Source organism: Rhinopithecus bieti, unplaced genomic scaffold (genome assembly GCF_001698545.2).
Source record: "Rhinopithecus bieti isolate Rb0 unplaced genomic scaffold, ASM169854v2 scaffold_495, whole genome shotgun sequence".
Classification (NCBI taxonomy): Eukaryota; Metazoa; Chordata; class Mammalia; order Primates; family Cercopithecidae; genus Rhinopithecus; species Rhinopithecus bieti.
Window position 1 is genome coordinate 1,070,615 of NW_016803120.1, and position 18,438 is coordinate 1,089,052.

The 18,438-nt window shown below is 44.4% G+C and overlaps 1 protein-coding gene across 3 annotated transcripts in view; it reads right to left on the reverse strand.

Annotated features, from left to right (window-relative positions):
- Positions 1-8,734, reverse strand: part of SNAP23 (synaptosome associated protein 23) — a 47,697-nt gene extending 38,963 nt beyond the window's left edge. The window contains exon 1 of one of the 3 annotated variants that reach the window (XM_017860725.1): positions 8,650-8,734. The gene's annotated coding sequence lies outside the window, so the exon portion shown is untranslated. Of the gene's footprint in view, positions 1-856; positions 959-5,795; positions 6,251-8,649 lie in introns of those variants that run through there. The other 2 variants (XM_017860581.1, XM_017860645.1) reach the window with 2 other exon arrangements.
- Positions 8,735-18,438: the final 9,704 nt, after the last annotated feature.

Sequence of the window (18,438 nt, forward strand, 5' to 3'; positions counted from 1 at the left end):
AAAAAAAAAAAAAAAAAAAAAAAAATCAGCCGGGCCTGGTGGCGTGCACCAGCTACTCAGGAGGCTGAAGCAGGGGGATCACTTGAGCTCAGCAGTTTGAGACTGCAGTGAGCTATGATCATGCCACTGGAGTCCTTGGTGACACAGCAAGACTGTCTTAAAAAACAAACAAACAAAAAACACAAACACCCTGATTCTCACTTGTGTGGGTCAAAATCCAAGTATGATCAAGTCCAAAAAATTATGGTTTTAAATTAAATTATCAAAAAAAAGTCACAATGTAAGGATTCAGTGGTCAGGCAGGAATATAATGTGTGTATGTATGGAGGGCAGGGGATGGCTTTCAAGGCAGACAGAACACATATTGTGAAGAGCTTTGTATACTATACCAAGAAGTTTGAAATTCATTTTGCTATGCTACCTAGGTTGGTCTTGAACTCCTGACCTCAACTGATGCTCCCACTTCAGCCTCCCAAGTATCTGGGACTACAGACAAACCATCACAACTGGCTTGAGTTTTTTAAGTATTGAAAGGCCATCTAAAGTAATTTCAATTTCCAAAACACTGTCAAAATAAATTTAAACAAACTTTACGTCTAAGTTACAGAACTTACAGAAAGCAACAAGAAAAGAGAATTCTGGAAAAACATAGGAATTAGTGATTTAAATACCTTAATAGCAATACAACCTAAATTGAAACCCAAACCAAAATGTCAGTGAATCTAAATGAATACAAATGGGCTTCTTCTACGCCTAATATTTAAAAAGACACAGTACATGCTGTTTCCTGGCTCCATAATCCACTTCCTCCAATTGTTGGAGGCACTGGATCCGTCTGTTTCAAGTTTCTACCTACCACAGCAAAGAAAAGAGCAGTCCTGGCCGGGTGAGGTGGCTCAAGCCTGTAATACCAGCACTTTGGGAGGCCGAGGTGGGCGGATCATCTGAGGTCAGGAGATTGAGACCAGCCGGGCTAACATGGTGAAACCTCGTTTCTCCTAAAAATACAAAAAATTAGCCAGGCTTGGTGGTGCATGCCTGTAATCCCAGCTACTCAGGAGGCTGAGGCAGGAGAATCACTTGAACCCAGGAGGTGGAGGTTGCGGTGAGCCGAGATCATACCATTGCACTCCGGCTTGGGCGACAAGAGCAAAACTCTGTCTCAAAAAAAAAAAAGGGGTGAAAGAAAAGAGCAGTCCTTGTCATCTGCCCCTCTGTCAACCTACAGCTCTGGAAACAAACTATAGTAATGGAATAAAAAGTTCAGCACCCTGGGAGATAAGCAACATTATGTATTATCATGCTAATATATACTTAATGTGGAGTACAAACATAGCTCAAAAACAGATGTCCAGTGTGTTGCAGATAAAGGAACCAAATTGTGAGGGCAGGGGGGAGCCTGAATTCAGAAAAAAAAAAAAAGGCAGCTGATTTCACAAAACATCAAAGAGCAAACATCCTCTTTTCCTTTTGCTATTCTGATCTACAGCAGCCTTGACCTCCCAGTCTCAAGTGATTCTCCACCTCAGCCTTCCGAGTAGCTGGGACCACAGGCACCGGGCACCAGGCCCAGCTATTTTTTTTTTTTTTTTTTTTTAATTTTGTAGAGACAGTCTTGGCACGTTGTCGAGGCTGGTCTCAAACTCCCGGGCTCAAGCAATCCTCCTGCCTCAGCCTCCCAAAGTGCGGGATTACAGGCATGAGCCACTGCCCGGCTGTAATCTACTTTCATCTGGTGGAACAAGTTAACTTTGCTAGAATTGTGTTATGATAATGAACACCATCACAGAGATCACAAAATTTTCAAGTCCATAAGCTTTAGTTCAATCTTCATTTTAAAAATGAGCTGATTAGGCCCAAAGCAGTATTCTCCGAAGTGCAGAGCAAGAATATGATTTTAACTGTTATATACAGAAGAGTTATATATTTAATAGTTATGTATTTATTATAATAGATACTAAAAAAGGTATAAAATACATAAAAACCATGATTTCACAGATTATCACTTTGGAAGTGGGCAATGTTTTTTTAAAAAAACTCATTAAACATGAAGTAAAATAATAGTACTCTAAACAGCAAAAACTATGATGGTGGTATGACTCATAGGTGAAGACTCCACAGCTGTCCCATGAGTACAGGCCTGTTTTTGTTTACTTTCTTTGTGGTTCTAGGTTGTGTTCTGAATGATGTGACCTTAGGCTGGGCGTGGTGGCTCACGCCTGTAATCCCAGCACTTTAGGAGGAAGAGGTGAGCGGGATCACCTGAGGTCAGGAGTTCGAGACCAGCCTGACCAACCTACTCTCTATTAAAAATACAAAATCAGCCAGATGTGGTGGCATATGCCTGTAATCCCAGCTACTCGGGAGGCTGAGGCAGAAGAATCACTTGAAGCCGGGAGGTGGAGATTGAGGTGACCCGAGATCATGCCATTGCACTCCAGCCTGGGCAACAACAGCAAAACTCCGTCTCAAAACAAAAAAAAAAAAGAAAAGATGTGACCTTTAGTTAAGTGAGCTTGTGTATTGTACCTAAGTTCATATAAGAAACAAACACCAAGATACATATAGGAATTCCACTGTTTATATGAAATGGTATAATATTGTTAGGAAAATAATGGCACAGTAAGTCATCCTTATGCTGGAACTATGATAACACCAACTTTCTAATGCATAAACACATACTACAAGCACCTAAAGAAAAACCTAGCAAGACAAATATTCAAACTGCAGGCTAAGTTACATGATCACTTAAATTACTTTCACATGACCTGTCAAAGGAGTATGGCAATGTAAGGTGTTTCTCTTATTTGCTAATATTTCTTTATTTTCCCGAGATCACTCAGTGATCTCAGGGAGTTGAGACCACTGAGTAATTTATGAAGCAATTTAAGCCAGCTGCATAAATTTGCATAAGTAACAAGGAGCTGAACGTTAATCACAAAAACAATGGGAAAAATGTCTCCAGGGCATGTCAGAGATCTTCAAGGTAGCCCTTCCCCTCACAGGACCTGAGGCCTAGGAAGAAAAAATGGTTTCGTGGGCAGCCTCAGGACTTGGGGCCCTGAGTCCCAGCTGCTCCAGCTCATGGCTAAAAGGGACCAAGGTACAGCTTGGGCTGTTGCTTCAGAGGCTGCAAGCCCCAAAGCCTTGGTAGCTTGCACGTGATGCTGGGCCTGCAGGTGCACAGAAGTCAAGAATTGAGGTTTGGAAACCTCTGTCTAGATTTCAGAAGATGTATGGAAATCCCTGGATGTCCAGGTCAAAGTCTGCTGCAGGGGAAGAGACCTCATGGAGAACCTCTGCTAGGGCGTTGCAGAAAGGAAACATGGGGTTGGAGCCCCCTCAAGAGTCCCCACTGGGGCACTGCCTAGTGGAGCTGTGAGAAGATGGCCACCATCCTCCAGACTCCAGAATGGCAGGTCTACAAACCATACACCTGGAAAAGCCGCAGGCACTGAATGCCAGCCCAGGAGAGCAGCTTCTGGGCCTGAACCCTGCAAAGCCACAGGGTCGGAACTGCTCAAGGCCTTGTGAGCCCACCCTTTGCATCAGCATGCCCTGGATGTGAGACATGGAGTCAAAGGAGATTAAAATAAGCTTTAAGATGGAATGACTGTCCCACTGGATTTTGGACTTGTATAGGGCCGGTAGCCCCTTTGTTTTGTCCAATTTCTCCCATTTGGAATGGGAGCATTTACCAATGCCTATTCCCCCATAGCATCTTAGAAGTAACTAACTTGCTTTTGATTTTACAGGCTCCTAGGCAAAAGGGACTTGCCTTGTCTCAGATGAGACTTTGGACTTGGACTTTTGGTATTAATACTGGAATGAGTTAAGACTTTGGAGGCCTGTTGGGAAGGCATGATTGTGTTTTGAACTGTGAGGACATGCGATTAGAAAGGGGCCAGGGGAGCCGGGAGTGGTGGCTCACATCTGTAATCCCAGCACCTTGGGAGGACGAGGCGGGTGGATCATGAGGTCAGGAGTTCAAGACCAGCCTGGCCAATATAGTGACACCCCGTCTCTACTAAAAAATACAAAAATTAGCCAGGCCTGGTGGCTCACGCCTGTAATCCCAGCACTTTGGGAGGCGGAAGCCGGTGGATAACCTGAGGTCAGGAGTTCAAGATCAGCCTGGCCAACATGGCCAAACCCCATCTCTACTAAAAATACAAAAATGAGCCAGGTGTGGTGGCAGGCGCCTGTAATCCCAGCTACTGGGGAGGCCGATGCAGGAGAACTGCTTGACCCTGGGAGATGGAGGTTGCAGTGAGCGGAGATCATGCCACTGCACTCCAACCTGAACAACAGAGCAAGACCCCATCTCAAAAAAAAAAAAAAGCCAGCTTTGGTGGAATGCATCTGTAGTCTCTACTCAGGAGGGTGAGGCAGGAGGGTGGCTGAAGTGTTGGAGGTTGTAGTGAGCCGACACAGCGCCACTGCACTCCAGCCTGGGTGACTCTGTCTCAAAAAAAAAAAAAAAGAAAGGGGCCAGGGGCAGAATGATACGGTTTGGCTACCCATAACCTCATCTCGAATCTGGTGGGAGGTGATTAAATTATGGAGGTGGTTTCCCCCATGCTGTTCTCATGATACTGGTTTTATAAGGGGCTCTTTCCCCTTCACTCTCTTTCTCCTGCCATCTTGTGAAGAAGGTACCCGGCTTCTCCTTTGCCTTCCACCACAATTATAAGTTTCTTGAGGCCTCCCCAGCCATGCAGAACTGAGAGTCAATTAAACTTCTTTCCTTTAGAAATTACCCAGTCTCGGGTATTTCTTTTTTCTTTTTTTTTTTTTTTTTTTTTTGAGATGGAGTCTGACTCTGCCTCCCAGGCTGGAGCACAGTGGCCTGATCTCAGTTGACTGCAACCTCTGCTTCCCAGGTTCAAGAAATTCTCCTGCCTCGGCCTCCGGAGTAGCTGGGATTACAAGCATATGCCACCACGCCTGGCTAATTTTTGTATTTTTAGTAGAGATGGGAGTTCATCATGTTGGCCAGGCTGGTCTCGAACTCCTGATCTCAAGTGATCCTCCCACCTGGGCCTCCCAAAGGCTGGGATTACAGGCATGAGCCACCAAGCCCGGCCTCGGGTACTTCTTTATAACAGTGTGAGAACGGACTAATACAGACTCCATTCCAGGAGATGACAAATAGCAAAAGGCAAAGTGATACTCCCTTCTTGACTTTTCTCTCCCCACTTTTATGTCTTTACGTTTTCTCCTACCATCAACTGCCTTTCCTAACATTGTGGTGACTAATGATTAAAGAAGAAAAGAAGGACGAGATGAAACTACACTTTACAGTACTTTTCCCCCTCACCACTCCAATCCCGAATTGTGGAATTCATTCTTTTCCTGATCCTCTAATTTGTGCCGCGAAGTAAGGCTGAACCTTTCTACAGAGAAAGTGCTATCCAATACCAGGAACCTCAGAGTCTTCCTCAAGCCATTATCTCAGAGCTATCTGGTCACCGTGGTCACCAGACAGGCAGTCTATTAATGTCAAACAGAAACACAGTGGGGGTGAGGGACGGGAGGTGATCTCTGTTTAATTTCGAGGAAGGGTCTAGAGAATCACTATCCAGCCACCTTCCTCCACTGGCCCCTCGATGTTCTCCCGGCACCTCCCGTCCTCGCTCCGGGCCCATCTGCCCAGTAAGGGCCAGAGCGCCCCCTCCTCCGCTTAAGCCCGACCCCACCAACTTTTCAACCAATACGATATACTCTTTCTTCTCAGGACATACTCTCCGACTTCATCCCAGTCAGCTCCCTCCGTCCCACTCCTGGAGACTCACCAAGCGGGTAAGGCCACTCCTCTCCAGCCGCAGCTCGGACACCCCAACACCGGACCGGGCGCGGCGCCCTAGTCGCGCCTGCGCGCGCCGAGTCCGCGCGCCTGCGCACTTCCCGTGCGCCGAGGACACGGACACACCCCTGCAGCTGGAGCCAATCACGGTGCTGGGGGTTTAAATGTCCCTGCCACGCAGGCGGAGAGTTTGCGAATTCACCAGTTAACTGGATAGATTCCGGTCATGCCCGAAGCTGGGAGGTGTTCATGCAGTAAACATTTACTGAGGGCAAACCGTGTGCCAGGCACTGTGCTGGATGAACGATGAAGAAAAGAAAGCGAATAGAATGCTTTCCCTGCCCTTCAGCGTCTTTCAATATGTCTAGACTAAGATATAGATATGTAAACAAATTTATAGTGGATAGAATACAGTGCATAGCACATAGAAAATCTGAGGCGCCTTTGGCTGATAATGAACAAAGCGTTTTATTCTTAGGGGTGTCTGGAAGGGTTCCCGGAGGAAGTGACTTCAGTCCTGAAGGATAAGTAGGAGTTCCCCCGGAAATCTGGCAGAGAAAGAGCTAGAGTTTTCCAGGCTCTGGGAAATAGCTTATGTCGAGAACAGCATAACGCCTTCTGGAAATTTCTAGTAGTTCATCCTTGTGAGAGGCTTAGTGCTAATCGTACATCCCAGAGTGTAGAGGGAAGAAAGCTTTAGAAGGCCGACAATCGCTAGATTTTGGAAGGCCTTGGAATTTTAGACCAGTTTATACTATGGGCACTGAAAACTATTGAAGAGTTTTAAGCAGATGGATGATTATTGTAAACTATTTGCTGCAGGAACCCTTCCACTCACCTCTAAGAATAAACTGCTGGAAATCAAGAAAATAAAGGGCTTCATTCACCAGGCACGGTGGCTCACACCTGTAATCAATCCCAGCACTTTGGGAGGCTGAAGTGGGCAGATCACGAGGTCAGGAGTTCGAGACCAGCCTAGCCAACATAGAGAAACCCCGTCTCTACTAAAAATACAAAAAATTAGCCGGGTGTGATGGCAGACGCCTGTAATTCCAGCTAGTCGGGAGGCTGAGGCAGGAGAATCGCCTGAACCCGGGAGGCGGAGGTTGCAGTGGGCCGAGATCAGGCATTGCACTCCAGCCTGGGCAACAAGAGCAAAACTCCGTTCCCCCCGACCTAGACAAAAAAAAAAAAAAAATAGAAAAAATAGCTGGGTGTGGTGGCAGGCGCCTGTAATCCCAGCTACGTTACTATCATGTCTATCGCTGTCTGGCGACAGTGCCAGACTACCTCTCAAAACAAAACAAAACAAAACAAAAAAACAAAAAAACAGTGCTTCAAGGAGGAAATAGTCTGTTCCTAAGGGATCAAGGAAGATGAAGCCTGAGAAATTTTTTTTTTAATTTCATAACACAGAGGTCACTGATTATGTCAGTGAAAGCTGTTTGGTGGAATGCTGGGGTTGAAAAAAACAACTTATTAGTTTGGAGATGGGGGAGATGTAGAGATGGGGACAAGTTGTAGAATGCTTTTGGAAAGTTTGGCCTTGACAGGGAGGAAGGAGGGAGAATGATGAAGGATCAAGATTTTTTGTTATTGTTTTTTGTTGTTGTTGTTGTTAGAATTAAGACAGGGAAAACTTGAGTAAGGTAGGGAAGATTCAACTGAGGAAAAAAATGGTTGAATAAAGGAAGAGAAGGGATAGTCAGTAGGCAAAGATCGTGAAAGGGTAAGAATAGAGGCAGTTTAGAGGCAATTCAAAACACTGGTGAGAGGAATGGTTTTGGAAGAGAGGAGGGAGGGGAGAAAGAGAGAGGAGATATCTCCCCAGTTATGACAGGAAGTATGTTTCTGTATGTTTAGTAACAGGAAGTTAAAAGTTCTCATTTGCTAACTTGTTTTATCTGTGAAGTTGGAGATGGGGTCATCTTCTGATAGAAAAGGAAGTGGCATTGGGAGTTTAAAGGAAAGTTGAGAAGATTGGGAAATATTGTAGAAAGTAATACAAGTTGACAGAAAAATGTTGTAGGACTGGTAAGCAATATTGAGGGCTTTTAATATGGGCAAAATGAACTCACCATTTTCTGCCCTCCTGTGTAACTTTCTCAAGCAGCAGTCACTTTTTGAGGGCAGAGGTGGAGAAAATGTATAGTTGAGTTAGTTAGTTCATTTAGGGTTGTGATGGTCATTGATATAATTCCGTGGTTCTCAACCAGGGATGATTTTGTCCTCCAGGGGATATTTGGTAATGTCTGGAGACCCTTTATTGTGATGACAGGGAAACAGGGGTAGGTGCTGCTAGCATCATGTCCAGCAGTGGTGTTAAACACACACACACACACACACAAAATATATAAATTATATACATATATATTTATAAAATATATAATATATATAATATATATAATATATATATACTTATATATATATAAAAACAGAGAGAGCGAGAGAGAGAGAGGTCTTACTCTGTTGCCCAAGGTAGAGTGCAATGGTGTGATGTCCGCTCACTGCAACCTCTACCTCTGCGGCTCAAATCCTCCCACCTCAGCCTGCCGAGTAGCTGGGACTACAGGTGTGCACCACCACTGTCCGCTAATTTTTGCATTTTTTGTAGAGACAGGGTTTCACCATGTCACCCAGGCTGGTCTCAAACTCCTGGACTCAAGTGATCTGCCTCCCTTGACCTCCCAAAGTTCTAGGATTACATGTGTGAGCCACTGCTCCCAATCTGCTGCTAAACATCTTACAATGCACAGGATACCCCTGACAAAAAAGTTTATGTTCCAAAATGTCAGTAACCCCAAAGTTGAGAAACCCTAATCTAGCGTTACCTTGGCACTCACCAATATCTGACTGTAGTCTTCTACAGGATTTTCCTTGAATGATGGCCCAGAGTTTATAGGGTAAAACAGTTCTTCCATTGCATGCCTTTGAAGAAGAATAGAATGAGCAGTGTGCCACAGCTCTTGAGTGTTTCAAGGACTTGTGATGTCACAAACACGGAATTGGAAATTTCCTAAGCCTCCAGAACAAATCTGGATTTACATAGAAGAGATTAATATAGCCGCTTCCTTTTTTTTTTTGAGAGGGAGTCTGGCTCTGTCACTAGGTTGGAGTGCAGTGGCATGATCTCGGCTCACTGTAACCTCCGACTCCCGGGTTCAAGCGATTCTCCTTCCTCAGCCTCCCGAGTAACTGGGACTACAGGCACGCACCACTACGCCCTGCTAATTTTTGTATTTTTAGTGGAGAAGGGGTTTCACCATGTTGACCAGGATGATCTCGATCTCCGGACCTCACGATCCGCCTGCCTCGGCCTCCCAAAGTGCTGGGATTACAGGCGTGAGCCACCATGCCCCGTCGCTGCTTACTTTCATTTGAGGCATTGAAGGTCTTGTTAAACACAGATGTTATAATCTCAATAATATAGGAGGAACACTTCACATAATTATCACCCTTAATGTCATTTCATTTATCTGACTAGTCTTAGTCACTAAAATTAGGTTTCTGAGGGAATGGGTATGGGCTAAATTTAATAATAAATATAGCCGGCCAGCGTGGTGGCTCACACCTGTAATTCCAGCACTTAGGGAAGCCGAGGTGGGTGGATCATTTGAGATCAGGAGTTTGAGACCTGCCTGGCCAATATGGTGAAACCCCGTCTCTACTAAAAATACAAAAATTTGTTGGGCGTGGTGGTGCACGTCTGTAATTCCAGCTACTTGGGAGGCTGAGGCTGAAGTATCGTTTGAACCCGGAAGATGAAGGTTGCAGTGAACCAAGATAACGGCTCTGCACTACAGCCCGAAAGATAGCAAGACTCCGTCTCAAAATAAATACATACATACATACATAATAATAATAATAAATGTAGGCTGGACGCAGTAGCTGACACCTTCAATCCCAGCACTTTGGAAGGCCGAGGCAGGCCGATCACTTGAGCCCAGGAGTTTGAGACCAGCCTGGGCAACATGGTGAAACCCCGTCTCTACTTAAAAAATATTATAAATGCCTTAGGCATGAGTAAGAATAAAATCAGTATTATGGAATGTCTGCTCTGTGATAGGCAGCATTCATGGATAAACACTTGACCTATGTTATTTAATCCTAGCAACACCCTGTGAGATAACATTATCCTAATTTTAACTCAAGAACCTGAGATTCCAAGAACTGTATTTTACCCAAAGTCACAAATTATTAGTAGCCAGTCCAAGATCTGAAACTCAGGTCTATCTGTTCTGTTCTAAAGCTCTTGCACTTTCCATTAAACTTCAGTAAGTTTTACAAGGAAGGAGTGATTTCAAATTTTAGCCTGAACAGTTGCCACTGACTAAAGGAAATGGCGGGACACCAAGGAAGAGAGTAGGAGCTAGAGGGAGGCCGGGAAAGAACAAGGAGAAACAAGGAGAATGAAAAAGGGACCAGGGAGGCTGTTCATAGCGTCCGACGCTGCGTACTGACTCTCCCGCAAGCTGGCCTGCCTTTGTTCTTCCTCCATTCTTTTGAGAAAACCTCTTCCTGTGTGTCCGTTGTTCACTCTCTTGTGTTCAAATAAAGCTAGATTATTGAAAACGGCGCACCGCAAAGGAAAAAAAAAAAAAAGAGCGTGACGGCCTCGATGTGCGCCTGCGCGCTGGCGGCGGCTGTGGCGGGGCCCGGCGGGGAGCGGGTCCGGAGCAGGCTCCCGGACCCAAAACTGAAGGGGGCGTCTGGGGCGTCAGGGAGCTCCCTCGCCTGGCCCACGACGGCCTGATGGAGTAAGAGGGGTTGGCTGTGAATGTGAGTATCGACGGGCCGGCCTGCGTTGAGGGTATCGGAGCCCAAGGGTCCTGGTGGTCTGTCCCTTAGGCAGGTTGTGGGGCTGCAAGACACTGCCGGGTTTCTACTCCTGCAGGCTGCGGCGCAGGGGCCACCTGGTGGTCCGCTCTCCCAGAGCCGACGCGGGTTTATGGGCAGGCTGTGCTGCTGGCTTCGGGGTACGGATTTTCGCGGGGGCGTTCCAGCTCTGCTCCCAGCCCCAGAAGGAAACGTGGCTCCAAAGCCTTGACCTTTAGGGGAAGCCGCTGACCTCCTTCGGTCCCCAGGTGGGCAGGGAGTCCAAAGACTCTGGTCCTTAAAGCCCGTAGGTCTCAGGCCAGGAACACATTTCAACCTCTCGCGACTGACAACCTCCGTTCTTTTTCCTCCTTTCGTTTCTCTCCTTGTGGGATGCGTCTCAATAATAACAACTAATAACAAATAATACACAGCTTACTGTCCGTTTAATATTTAGTCCGAATCTCGGTGTATAATTATAGAGAGGAAACGCTTTACACCCTCTTCCCCTTTCAATTTGTTGTGTAATCATCTTTGGGAGTAAGATTAAGCCATCTTATTGAGAAATTTGAGATACCCATGGCTTTTAGCAACTTGAGATTGTCATCCTAGGTAAGGGAAGTTCTCTTACCTAGCAAATAAGTGCTGTGTCCACCATAATGGTTTATATCCAGTTTATTCAAACCACAAATAACTTTTTTTTGGAGACAAAGTTTCGCTCTTATTGCTCAGGCTGGAGTGCAGTGGCGCGATCTCGGCCCACTGCAACCTCCGCCTCCTGGATTCAAGGGATTCTCCTGCCTCAGCCTCCCCAGTAGCTGGAATTACAGGCACCCATCACCATACCTGGCTAATGTTTTGTATTTTTATTTATTATTATTATTATTTTAGGACGGAGTTTCACTCTTTCGCCCAGGCTGGAGTGCAGTGCGGAGATCTTGGCCCCCTGCAACCTCCGCCCTCCAGTTTCAAGAGATTCTCCTGCCTCAGCCTCCTGAGTAGCTGGGATTACAGGCATGCACCACCACCACGCCCGGCTAATTTTTGTATTTTTCGTGGAGACGGGGTTTCACCACGTTGGCCAGGCTAGTCTCGAACTCCTGACCTTAGATGATCCACCCGCCTCGGCCTCTGAAAGTGCTGGGATTACAGGCCTGAGCCACCGCACCCGGCCCACAAATAACTTTTGAGTACTTACTACGAGCTTAGTACTGTTGTAAATACCATGGGAAATCTTAAAATTTGCGTTAAGCCCCATTCTCAAGTTTGGTCATGAATGAAATAACGAAAGACAATATTCAGATACAACTAGAATTTATTTAGTATCTACTCCACATTTGCCAAATACCGCGCCGTGCCTAGAGTTAACTCTTGAGTCTAGAAGATGGTAGGAGCCCTTTAATTAGAAATACTAGATGGTTTTTGAGGAGAACTTTAAAATGGCCTGGAAGGGGCCAGGCGCAATGACTCACTGCCTGTAATCCCAGCACTTTGGGAGGCTGAGGCGGGCGGATCACCTGAGGTCAGGAGTTTGAGACCAGCCTGACCAACATGGAGAAACCCCATCTCTACTAGAAATACAAAATTAGCTGGGTGTGATGGCACATGCCTATAATCCCAGCTACCCAGGAGGCTGAGGCAGGAAAATCGCTTGAACCTGGGAGGCAGAGGTTGCAGTGAGCCGAGATTGTGCCATTGCACTCCAAAAACGAAACTCCATCTCAAAAATTAAAAAATAATAAATAAATAAAATGGCCTGGCAGGAGGTAGAGGATGTGAACGAATCTGATCAGCTGAGTTCAGAACCTATTGTGTGTGTGTGTGTTTTGTTTTTTTTTTTTTTTTTTTTTTTAGAGCCTTGCTCTGTCACCCAGGCTAGAGTGCAGTGGCATGATCCAAACTCACTGCAACCTCTCCTCCTTGGGTTCAGGTGATTCTCCTGTCTCAACCTCCCAAGTAGCTGGGAATACAGGTGCCCACCACCTCCCTGGCTAACTTTTTGTATTTTTAATAGGCAGGGTTTCACCATGTTGGCTAGGCTGGTCTGGAACTCCTGACCTCAGGTGATCCACCTCGGCCTCCCAAATTGCTGGGATTACAGGCATGAGCCACTGCACCCGACCTCAATTGTTTTGATTAAAAGGAAGGTATTTAAAAAGGAAAGACTATGAATAGCGATTATTGTACATCTAGATTAGTGCACATGTAGTCTGAAGGCTACTCTACAAGAGTTGAAAGGAATGGTAGATGCTAGATGACTTGGTTCTGGGACCAGGAATGGCTCAGGGAGAAGTCTATGTATTGTGTGTTTTGTAATTGGAGTGTCTTAGTGGAGAGTTTAGGATTAATTTGTGTGCCCAATGAATAAGAGCACCTGGGCAGACAAGTTACATATGAATGCTCTACTTGGACCTCTAACATGTAAAATCACTAGTGGAAACCCTACAGTCGAGTGTGTGTGTGTGTGTGCGCGTGTGTGCATGTTTTTTTTTGTTTGTTTGTTTTTTGGTTTTTTTTTTTTTGAGACAGAGTCTTGCTCTGTGGCCCAGGCTAGAGTGCTATGGCCGGATCTCAGCTCACTACAAGCTCCGCCTCCCGGGTTTACGCCATTCTCCTGCCTCAGCCTCCCGAGTAGCTGGGACTACAGGTGCCCGCCACCTCGCCCAGCTAGTTTTTTGTATTTTTTAGTAGAGACGGGGTTTCACCGTGTTAGCCAGGATGGTCTCGATCTCCTGACCTCGTGATCCGCCCATCTCGGCCTCCCAAAGTGCTGGGATCACAGGCTTGAGCCACCGCGCCCCGCCTATGTGTGCATGTTTTAATCTGAAAGAAACTATCAAGAAGCTCCCAGGTCTTCATCAGTAAAGGATTGGTTAAATAAATGTATGCATTTGCTAGAAAGAATGAGCCAACTCTATATGTGGTAATATTGAATGACCTCCTATATAGTGAGAAAGAAAAGGTGCAAAATAGGGTATGCTTTTTGCGACCACTGTGGTTTTATAAAAATATTATGTATTGCATATACAATTGGTCCTGCCTACTACCATGTGGTTAAAAATCAACAAATATGACAGGTGGGTGCTTTCATACCACATTGTTTATTGTCGTGCATACTTCACACATTTTTATTTTACAATAATTTGTATTTATCCACTCTTTTATTTTCCAACCTCTTTATTCCAGTTCCGTGTTCAGGTGGTCAGAGCAGCTAAGTTTACAAGGTAGAAACCAACCCTGGACAGGACGCCATTCCATCACAGGGTACACTCAGACACACACACACACACACTCACCGAGACTGTGACCATTTAGACACCCAGTTCACCCATCAGGCACATCTTTGGGGTGTGGGAGGAAACTAGAGACCTGGAAGAATCCCATGAAGGAATAGGGAGAACATACAAGCTCTATGTAGACAGTGGCCTCAGCTGGATATAATTTACTTTTTCTCATTAATGTTATAACAGCATGGTATTGAATGAAACAGCATTTTTTGAGGACCTGCTGTACCTTGTGGAATAGCTAGATGAAACTAACATATGTATTATAAGTTTTTGTGGTGAGAACACATAAATCTTGCATCGCTTTCTTTTTTTTTGAGACGGAGTCTGGCTCTGTTGCCCGGGCTGGAGTACAGTGGCCGGATCTCAGCTCACTGCAAGCTCTGCCTCCCGGGTTCACGCCATTCTCCTGCCTCAGCCTCCCGAGTAGCTGGGACTACAGGTGCCCCCGCCACCTCGCCTGGCTAGTTTTTTGTATTTTTAGTAGAGACGAGGTTTCACTGTGTTAGCCAGGATGGTCTCGATCTCCTGACCTCGTGATCCGCCCGTCTCGGCCTCCCAAAGTGCTGGGATTACAGGCTTGAGCTACCGCGCCCGGCCTTGCATCGCTTTCTAATGTCCCAGAAGATGTTCATGTAGGTGAAAAATCGGTTTATAATGATCTGAGCCTCAAACCAAATTTGTTTAACACATACACACAGTATTTTATTTTATTTTATTTTCCTGAGGTAAGGTCTCACTCTGACCCCCCAGGCTGGAGTGCAGTGGCATGGTCTTGGCTCACTGCAACCTCTGCCACCTGGGTTCAAGTGATTCTTGTGTCTCAGCCACCTGAGTAGCTGGGATTACAGGCATGGACCCCCAAACCCAGCTAATTTTTTTTTTTTGTAGAGACGGGGTTTTGCCATGTTGGCCAGACTGGTCTTGAACTCCTGGACTCTAACGATCCGCCTGCCTCTGCCTCCCAGATGCTGGGACTGCAGGCATGAGCTACTGCACCTGTCAACACAGAGTATTTTTTTGCATGAAGCATAGTTATCGTGTAAATCAAGGGATTGTGCTTTCTTTAGTTCAGAAAGATTATTGAGTTGGTCACTATTTTGGGAAATTATATTGCAGACAGCAATGCTGTTTGTGTTTGTTTGTTTTGAGCCAGAGTCTTACTCTGTCACCCAGGCTGGAGTGTGGTGGCATGATCTCGGCTCACTGCAACCTCTGCCTCCCAGATTCAACCAATTCTCATGCCTAAGCTTCCTGAGTATGTGGGACTATGGGCATGCATCACCACACCTGGCTAATTTTTATATGTTTAGTAGAGATGGGATTTCACTGTGTTGGCCAGGCTGGTCTTGAACTTCCATCCTAAGGTGATTCGCCTGCCTCAGCCTCCCAAAGTACTGGGATTACAAGCATGAGCCACCATGCCCAGCCTATTCATGGTATTTAAAAATCAACAATATCACATACCTGTCTATATTCGTCTGATTTTGTACTAGTCACATTTATAGTTTTATCCTTCTAATATAGTCATGTCTGAGCATTTATATGTGTTGATATACATGTTATTTTATAACGCACTTTCATTTAATTTTTCATTTTTATTATAGTTAGCACATTATATTGATATTTGAAGTTTTACATGTGTAAGTAAGTTACAGTAGCTCTGCATTTTATTTCAGGAAGGATAAGAAGGTTATTACAAAATATTTACAATAAAAAGGGGGTACAAAATATCTTAAAAGGAAAATTGTGACAGTGGGGAAGCTGGCTGATCAGAACACCAGGGATTGTTATAATAATCCTTCTATTTTATGTATGAATGAAAATTTCCACAATGATATGTTTTAGGAAAAAAGAGTTGGGTCTGATGTGATTGAGAATTGCTGCTCTACAGTGTGCCTCAGAAATAGCCACAATTGGGATAAGTGTTATAAAGAAGGGACAGGGTTTCAGAAGAGCAGTGCACAGTGAGGGGTATGACCTAGTCTGGGAGATGAGGGAGTGCTTTCCTAGGCAACTGACATTTGGACTGAGATTTGAAGGATGAGTAATTAACTAGATGAAAAGGAGTAAGAGCTTTCCAAGGAGAGGGACCAGCACATGAAAAAGCCCAAAGGTGGGAGGAGTGTGGTAGGTGGGAAGAACTGAAAATGCCATTTTGTCTGATCACAGAGACCTACAAGAAAGTAGCTCAAACCTATGTAATACACATTAGCAAGGGTTCTTTCAAGTGGGCCTTGTAAGACATTTTAAATATTTTGATTTATATCTTAGATAATTAGATGCCTTTGAAGGGCTTTTAATAGTGAGGGACAAAGGCATTAAACATAAGCATGCATGAGAATGGTTTTTTCAGTGTATGGTTGAGCAAAACATTATGTGTGTGTTTAGATGGAGGCACCATAAAATTGAAGTAGGCTGGAATGCCAAGCCACCTCATTAACAGCTGCCATTCAAGAGTCACCCAGGTCCCAACAGACTTTGTCACTAAACCTAGGGCCTCCTACTCCATTGCATGATTGAGGATATGTCTTCTTTGATAAGTCTGACCTGATTGAGTGTTGCTTGGAGCCATTCAAACATGCTGGTGGGTCACAAAAGTGCAAACATGGGAGTCCTGTTCTGGTCATAGGCTGAGTAAGCTCCTCGTGGCCAATGCCCCCACAGATAACAATTATTACATCTGTACGGAAATACATAAAACCAGTAAAATCTACTGGAGAGTTACAAAAAACCAGGCAGATTCTAGAGGGGAGTTAACACAAGAATGGGACTACTTGGAGTAATTTCCCATTTTCATGGCTTCTAACATTAGGGCAGGCCCTGATCTGTGTCATGTAGGGTGCTTAAAATTCCAATAGTAAACTTCAGTCTTTGTGGCCTGAAGAACCAGAAGATAAAGCTCAAGCAACTACAGCTGTAGGGAAGCGAGAAGAGAATCCTGGAAAGCAGAGAGAGAGGAGAAGCATCAGACTCTGTGAATAAACTCTGCCCAGATCTCGGCAGACCGCTGAATTATGCATATGTGGAGCACACTCCAAAGAAGCCCAGCTAAGGATGAAATAACTGAAGATTTCATTGCTGCCTAGGAGACAGATTTGTAGTTTGAGTTAACCAAGTTAGATACTACGAAAACAAAAGTAAAAAAAAAAACAAAAGTCAATACTCTTCAGAGGAATATAAAGGACTCTAGAGTTGGTGCAACATAACATTCAAAATATCAAGGATATATTCCAAAACTACTCACATACAAAGAAACAGGGAAATGTAACCTATTCTCAAGCTAAATGACACTCTAGACTTAAAATGCTCAAATGCTGGGATTAGCAGGAAATGATTTTAAACTTTTATAACTGTGCATTAGTAAAGGAAATAAAAATGATATAAAGGAAAATGTACTCATAAAGAATGAGTGTGAAACTAAGATAACTAAATAGACATTCTAGAACTGAAAAATATGATATCTGAAATAAAAATTTAAACTGGATGAGGCCTAATGGAAGAATGGAGATGACAGAGGAAAGCATCCTTGAAGTTAAAGTTGAAGAAAGAATGAGAGGGAAAAAGAAATACATCCTCAGTGACCTGGGATCAATATTTTAAAAACCCAGCACATTTAACTGAAATCTGGAAGGGAGAAGAAGAACAATGAGAAAAAAAAAAAGTTTAAAAATTTAATGGCTGAAAATTTCCCAAATTTGGTGAAGGACATACATTGATCGATTCAGTAAGCTCAGCAAACCCCAAGAAAAATAAAAATAAGAAAACCACAGAAACCTCAAGAATTTTAATATGAAGAAAACTATGGGTGGATGCCTTATAGTTAAACTATTGGCAGACAAAAGGAAAAATCTAGAAAACAGCAAAGAAAACAACATATTAGATACAAAGAGACAATTCCGTTTACCACTGACAAATCATCAGAAACAGTGGAGGCCAGAAGAGAATCCTTAAAGTGCTGAAGGAAAAAACATGTCAGCCCAGAATTTCAGATTCAGCAGAATAACCTTCAAGAAAGAATATGGGGCCGGGTGCAGTGGCTCATGCCTGTAATCCCAACACTTTGGGAGGTTGATGCGGGGATGACTGGAGGTGAGGAGTTTGAGACCAGCCTGGCCAACATGGTGAAACCCCATCTCTACTAAAAATACAAAAAAATTAGCCAGGCATGATTACTGGTACCTGTAATCCCAGGTACTTGGGAGGCTGAAGCAGAAGAATCGCTTGAACCCAGGAGGTGGAGGTTGCAGTGAGCTGAGATGACACCACTGCACTCCAGCCTAGGTGACAGAGCAAGACTCTTGTCTCAAAAAAAAAAAAAAAAAAGAGAGAGAGAGAAATAATGTGAAATAAAGATATTGTAAGATAATTCATTGCTAGTAGATCTGCACTATAAGAAATGCTAAAAGAAGTTCTTCAGGCTGTAGGGAAATGATACCAGATGGAAAGTTGAATCTTCAGAAAGCAATGAAGGTTAGAACTTGTAAATATCTGGATAGATATTTTGAAACTTTCTTTTTCATTTCTTAAAAA